Below are 7,481 nucleotides of genomic sequence, written 5' to 3'. Positions count from 1 at the left end.
AAGGCAGTGAAGGAGTGACGGTTCCTTCATTGTCGTTGATGGCGGAGCTAGTGGTGAGCTCACCAAACAATCGGAGTAAAGGTTCGACGAACCAACTCTGATGCCATGTGAAAAATTAAAGGAAGAAGAATATATATAAACTCTGTTCAAAATTATATTTTTTACAACAATTTACAACCCCTATTTATACTTGTAATTGGGGAACAATGGAATAAATACAAAATTAATCCTAAATTAATTTCCACACTCCTTTCTATAATAAGGAGATTTGCTGACTTTTTTCAAATGGAAATATCACGTAATTGGGGCCTCATGTTTGCTTCTTGATTTGTGGTCTTCCTTAACATGAAGAATGTGTTGTTAGCAAACAACATCATAATCAATTCCCACAAGGGAAATCATGGAGGGCGAAGGCTGCACTAGAGCTTGTTCATTCCAACATTTTCGGGCCAATAACTCCATGTTCTAATGGAGGTAAGAGATATATACTTACTTTCATTGATGATCTTAGTCGTAAATGCCGGGTTTATTTTTTGCAAGAGAAGTCTGAAGCCTTTCTAGCCTTTAAAAGCTATAAAGTGCTAATTGAGAAAGAAGTTGGCGGTCCCATAAAAATTCTTCGCACAGATCGTGGTGGAGAATATAACTCACATGAATTTGCAAGTTTCTGTGAGACTCATGGAATCAAGAGACAGCTTACAGTAGCTTATACGTCCCAACAAAATGGCATTTGTGAAAGAAAGAATCGTACTATTCTAAATATGGTGCAAAGTCTTTTAATGAGGAGCTGTATTCCAAAGAGCTTCTGGCTTGAAGTAGTTAAGTGGAGCATTCATACATTGAATAGAAGTCCCACACTTGCTGTTCAAAATAAGACACCAGAGGAAGCATGGAGCGGACGGAAACTAGTTGTTGATCACTTCAGAATTTTAGGGTGTGTTGCATATGCCCATATTCCATATCAGAAGAGGATGAAGTTGGATGACAAGGGAAAAAATGTATTTTTCTTGGTGTTAGTGATTAGTCAAAAGCTTATAAGCTTTACAATCCTAACACTAAGAAAATACTTATCAGTCGAGACGTTGTTTTTTATAAAGATCAAATTTGGGAATGGAACAAAAATGTAGTTGGAGAGCCAATTCCAACTAGTTTTGATGGAGAAGATGGTGATGAAGCAAACCAGCTGCAGCAACACCTTGCTCTAGCAACTGATGCATTTGATAATCCTCAAAATGAAACTCCTGCAGCCTCTAAAGTCACTCCAACAGCATTAGAAGCAGCAGCTGAATCACGTTCTCATCGTGTTCAAACGAGGCCAGCATGGATGTCAGATTATGAGGTAATCGAAATTGATCAATCTGAAGACCAAATCACTCATTTTGCTCTATTTTTAGATTGTGATCTTATAATGTTTGAAAGTGCCGTCAAATAATCAAAATGGCGAAAAACTATGGATGCTAAAATTGCAGCCATCGAAAAGAATGACACTTGGGAGTTATCTGATCTTCTAGAAGGGCACAAAACAATTGGCATGAAGTGGGTTTACAAGACAAAGCTAAAGGAGAATGGTGGAGTAGACAAGTACAAGGCACGCTTGGTGGTCAAGGTCTATAAGCATTGCTCCAGTTGCAAGGCATGACACAATCAGATTGGTGATTGCATTAGCAGCTCAGAATTCATGGCCTACCTTTCAACTGGATGTAAATTCGGCATTCCTCTATGGTGATTTGAAGGAACTGGTATTGGTTGATCAACCTCCTGATTATGTGAAATCTAGAAATGAGCATAAAGTGTATAGACTACAAAAGGCTCTATATGGATTAAAACAAGCCCCACGAGCTTGGTATAATCATATATAAACTTATTTTTTGAAGGAAGGATTTCAAAAATGTCCTTATGAACATATGCTTTTCATAAAAGTTGAGGATGGAGAGAAAATGTTCATTGTTTGCTTATATGTAGATGATCTAATCTATACTAGAAGCAATACAGCCATGTTTGGAAGCTTTAAGAAATCCATGATGGCTAAATTTGAAATGTCTAATCTTGGTATGATGCAATACTTTCTTAGCATTGAAGTGTTGCAATCTTCTACCAGCATTCTTATTTCTCAAAAGAAATATGTGGGAGAAATCTTGGACAGGTTTCAGATGAAGGATTGTAATCTTATGAATACACCATCGGAGTTTGGTTTGAAGTTAAACAAAGATGATGGAGGAAAGAAGGTTAACAGTACTCTTTACAAGCATCTTGTGGGGAGCTTAATGCATTTGACTGCAACAAGGCCTGATATAATGCATGCTATAAGTGTCATTAGTAGATACATGGAGTGTCCCACAGAGATTCATCTTTTGGCTGCAAAAAGAATTCTTAAGTACTTGCAAGGTACCAAGGAGTTTGAATTGTTCTTCAAAAAGGGAGAAAAGTCAGATTTGTTTGGCTTTACAGATAGTGATTATACAGGAGATTCCGATGATCGTAAAAGCACATCTTGGTATGTTCTCATGTTGGGAACATGAGTTGTTTCATGGTCATCAAAGAAGCAGCTAATTGTCACATTGTCAACCACTGAATCTGAATTTTTTGCAACAACTACTTGTGCTTGTCAAGCTATTTGGCTGAAGAAGATTCTTGAAGAGCTGCAGTTCAAAGAAGATGGGCCTACTCTCATTTATCGTGACAACAGTTCAACAATAAAGCTCTCAAAGAATCCTGTTCTACATGGTCAAAGCAAGCATATAGATGTGAAGTATCATTTCTTGAGAGATCTCACAAATGATGGAGTTATTAATATGGTTTACTACAAAAGTGAAGACCAGATTGCTGATATTCTAACAAAGCCTCTCAAATTTCCAGCATTTCAAAAGCTCAGGGAGTTACTTGGTGTTTCCAGTTCAAAGGACTTTATTAGAGGGATGACACTTTAAAGTTTAAGTCTTATTAAATTGATGCTTTGTATGGAACATCATTTTAAGGGAGGGTTTGTTCAATAAATTAATAGCAGCAAATGTGTTTTATTTTCTGTCTAGTTTGTAGGAGTTAGTTAACATGATGTTAGTGGTGCCTAGAAGTTGTTTAGCATGATGTTAGTAGTGCCTAAGAGTTGTTTAGCATGATGTTAAAGGTAGCATGATATTAGTGGTGCCTATTTTTGTGTTTGTAACCGTTTGTTTTTAGCCTATATAATGGTCATTTCTTCATCAATGAAGTAGTAGAGTTTTCAATCCAACTTTGTTTTCCCTTGTTTTTAAATTTATCGTTTTCGTCTTCCATTTTACATCATTATAAATCTACATATTTTATAAGTACATGAATTAATGAGTTTAAATCTACGCGGGTCTATAAAAAAAAAAAATTATTCATGATGATATTTTGAGTTTTAAAGAATTCTTTTTGAAATTTTAAAGTCATGTTCTATTTGATGGGTAACATCAATCAATTTAATAACAAGCAATTTTTAGTTTGGATTGAAAATTTCGTACATAGTATTGAATAATTTTGTATTTATAACTTTTATTTATCAATAAAAATTATTTGACTTTAAGGGGGGAAAACACCACAAGGTAAAGTCGTAAACTCTTACAAAAATAAAGAATATTTTTCTATACTTAATTTTATGCAAAACACATATGATTAATATTTGAATCATTAAAATTTTAATACTCTGCTTAATTAGTTTACAAAATTTCCAGTATTGTTCTATATATTTATCATAAATGTATGAATTCATATAATAGTCCAATTTTTTTTTAAAATTTTTTTCAAATCATTCAATTTCATTTCTTTAAGGGTCTGTTTGGATCAATAATTTTGGTGAGAAAAGAAAATGAGAAGGAAACTCATTTTCTATTATATTTTCCTCTTTGCATCAAATACTACTAAAAATAAAAGTTTATTCTAATATGATTAAAAATTAAGGAAAACTAAACGTGAATGATATATAAAATTAAATTTTCGTTCATTAATTTAATATATTTTTATTTTCTGTTTTCATTTTGGTTGATAACTAAACATGAAAAATTGGATTCCTTTACGTTTTCCTTTCATTTCCCTTATATTTTCGAAGTTCCAAACGAAACTCAAACGTGTTGTATCAAAAAAAATTTATTTAAATGCCACCCTCTAATTTCTTTGGGTTCTAAAATATAATTAGAAAAAATATCTATATTTGACTACCTTCAACACTTCTTTTAGTCTTTCTTTTTGGGTTACTTTTTTGAATTTACTACTAATTAATTAATATTATGTAGACCAAAACGTACAGTGTGAAAACTAAGACTCCTAATTGAATTTTAAAAATTCAGCTTGTTGGTTGAATTATTTATTTACTATTTCACACAATGAGTACATTTTCAAATTTCTGATATGTTCATTTAAAAATTATATCATTGCAATTAAGTAGCAAACGGATACCCACATTTGAGCCTTGAGCATGTCATGAACATATCAAGTTCAAGTGCTATATATATATTAAAGTATAGATTGATAATTCATATTAATTTAATTAATTTTTACTTTTAAGTACGTTAGACATAATAATAATAATAATAATAATTCATTATCATATGTTTTTTCTAATTAATCTATTACTTTGAAAAGAATAACAATCCTTTCAACTAAAAATTCTCTACTTCAAAGTATATATGACTAGTGTGTATGAAGAGTGATTGATAATGTGATTAACCACAGATGAGTATATATATAGGACAATCTTCTGTACTTTATAAATTATTATCTGAACGTTTTTATTTGATTTTATTTTATTGTTCTCTTGCCAATTGTGACTAAAATTGATAGACACCCTTATCATTTTTTGAAAAGTTTTGACTTTTGAATTCTATATATCTTTCTCATTATCATTCTTTTAATTGATCGATACTGCTTTAGGCTATAAATTTCATATTAAAAAAAACACTCTAAAAAATATCTTTACAATGATACTCTTATATATATTGGTTAATTTAAGCAGGTTGAAGGGGTGCCACAGGTCCAACCAGATGTCGTTGTCCTTGATGTGAAAACCCTTTTAGGCTTTAAGCTCGAACTTTTTTTTTACGAGAATAAGAAGAAAATTGCCCATAAAATAAGTAATAAAAAGCAAAGGCACAGATCATTAGTATCTTTTTAACCCTTGCTTAAGACTTAATCACCTAACTAAGATGAACAAGTATAAAAATGCAAAAAAAAATACTTCTAACATTGTGAAAATTTAGCTATATGTATTTTGATGATATATGGAGTGTCCCCCTAGGCCTTTTTTTTTCTCCCATGTCATTATTAGTCGGCATCGGGACTTGCATTCGCAAAGACCTAAGCTTTTGAATAATGGAATCAATCTCTTATCACACTTAACATGAAATCATATATATAATCTAAAGTATTACTACACACTACTACTTAATTAATAAGCCCAAACTAGCTTTAAAGAGCTGCCCATGTAAGAGGTGGAAATGATTTGTATTGATTAGGTTGGTTTTACAAGGCATTATCATTATAATAAATAACAACATTATTATAATGGAAGAAAAAACAAGTAGAGAAATAAAATTATATATATTATATTAGCTGGCAGTGTGGTTTAGCTAGCAGAGTACAGTGAACAATAAAGCACGAACAAAAATCTGTGAAGGATAGTCCAAGGAAGAAGACGATGAGTGAGAAAAAGACCCTGCCTCCCTCCCTATAGCTAATTAGTAAAGAGATGAATATATATATATATATATATATATATATATATATATATATATATATATATATTGGGTGGGGATCAGATTCCTGAGTACCCTTTTCCCTATATAGATTATTCCAAGGGCAAATGGGGTGTTGCCACGTGCACTGGTGTGCCTTTTCATTGGACTCTTATTGATTGGTGTCCTACGTATAGACTTATAAACAAATAAATGAGTAAGAAATATTATCGTATGTGTAGATATTACAAATAAAAAATATACTATTTTAAAATTGCAGAAAGAGTGATATGGCTGGTTCATGGTTGGCACTTGGCATGGCTCTCCTTTTGGGAAAGCTAAACTAAGCAACCAAATACAAAGCAACATAGGATTGGAGTTGGGGATTCGAGATCTCTTAACCCTCAGACCTAGCTTTACATTTCTTTAACCCAAATCTACCCCTTTATCATTCATCACACACACACATATATACATGCATGTAGCTCTCTCTCTCTCTCTCTCTCTCTCTCTCTCTCTCTCTCTCTCTCTGATGCATATAGGTTAATTATATATATAAAAATACAATAAAGTAGGGGGGCTTTGGTCTTGGGCTTTAATCAATTAAAGGGAAGCACGTTTGAAACTTTATATATTATGTCAATCTATCACTGTACTTCTTGTGTTTAAACAAATGTAAAAGCACTTACTTTGTAGTATGAATTTTTTTTTATGTTGATTAATTATGAGAAGGAGTGATATGATATCTATACGAATAATTATTTATAGTTTTAAAAAGTGCAGGAGTTGGGAGAGGCAGTAGAACTAGTGGCAGTAGTAGTACTCTATGTTTAGAGGTCAAACCAAGCAAAAGTGAGGGTCGCAACTACTCCATATATATATGGGTTGTGTTCTTCCAAGGTTGTTTGAATTAAAAAAAATTTATAACATTTTTTAATCATAAACACATGAGGAGTCTTATTTGTTTATTAAATGCAGTTGTTTTAGTTTAATTAGGGTTATTTGTTTAGGAAGAGGGAGCAAGAGAGTTTATCTTAAATCTATATTAGAATAAAATGCGATAAAGATAGTGCATGCACCTATTTTCTTTAATTCCTCTTCTGCTTCTTCTATCTTCTTCCTTTCAGTACAAGATACAAGTGAATTAATGATCGGTTTTATTAGCTTTGGCCAAGGGTCGGATCGACCCAAGTGTAAGCCACTAGGGGCAAGTGCTCCAAATAAAATTTTTAATATAATATATAATGTATATTAAATTATGTAAATTTTCAAGATAAAAATATAATTATATGCACCTTGACTAAAATTATATGACTATAATTAATAGGAAGAGTGATCCAAATTATAGATTGTTTGTTATTGAATCTTTGGCTAATAGTTATTGAAAATTATGTCACTTTCATGTTAGAAGTCTCAAACTCAAATTTTAGAAAAGTTAGTTTGAAAAGTTTAGGACTTATAAGACAATTTTATTTTCTATGCTCAAATTTTTTAAAAAAGTTTGATATGTTTGATATTATTTATGTTTTCAATGTAATATAATAAGAAAACAGGTGATGGTAACATGTTTATTCTTGTTTCTGATTTTTGTTTATGTTATTCTTCAGTTATTGTGTAATCTATTCTTGAAATATACTAGTTTATGGATTAATTATTTTGTACATATTTTTTTGATAATTATTAAAATTAAAGTGACAATGTGAATTTAAATATAGTTAAAAAAAATATTTATAAAAATTTTAAAAATACTAAAATTCATTCAAATAAAAGTTTAGCATTTTTTAGTTTTCATAT

This window comes from Malania oleifera, chromosome 4, assembly GCF_029873635.1.
Source record: "Malania oleifera isolate guangnan ecotype guangnan chromosome 4, ASM2987363v1, whole genome shotgun sequence".
NCBI lineage: Eukaryota > Viridiplantae > Streptophyta > Magnoliopsida > Santalales > Ximeniaceae > Malania > Malania oleifera.
This window is presented reverse-complemented; position numbering follows the sequence as displayed.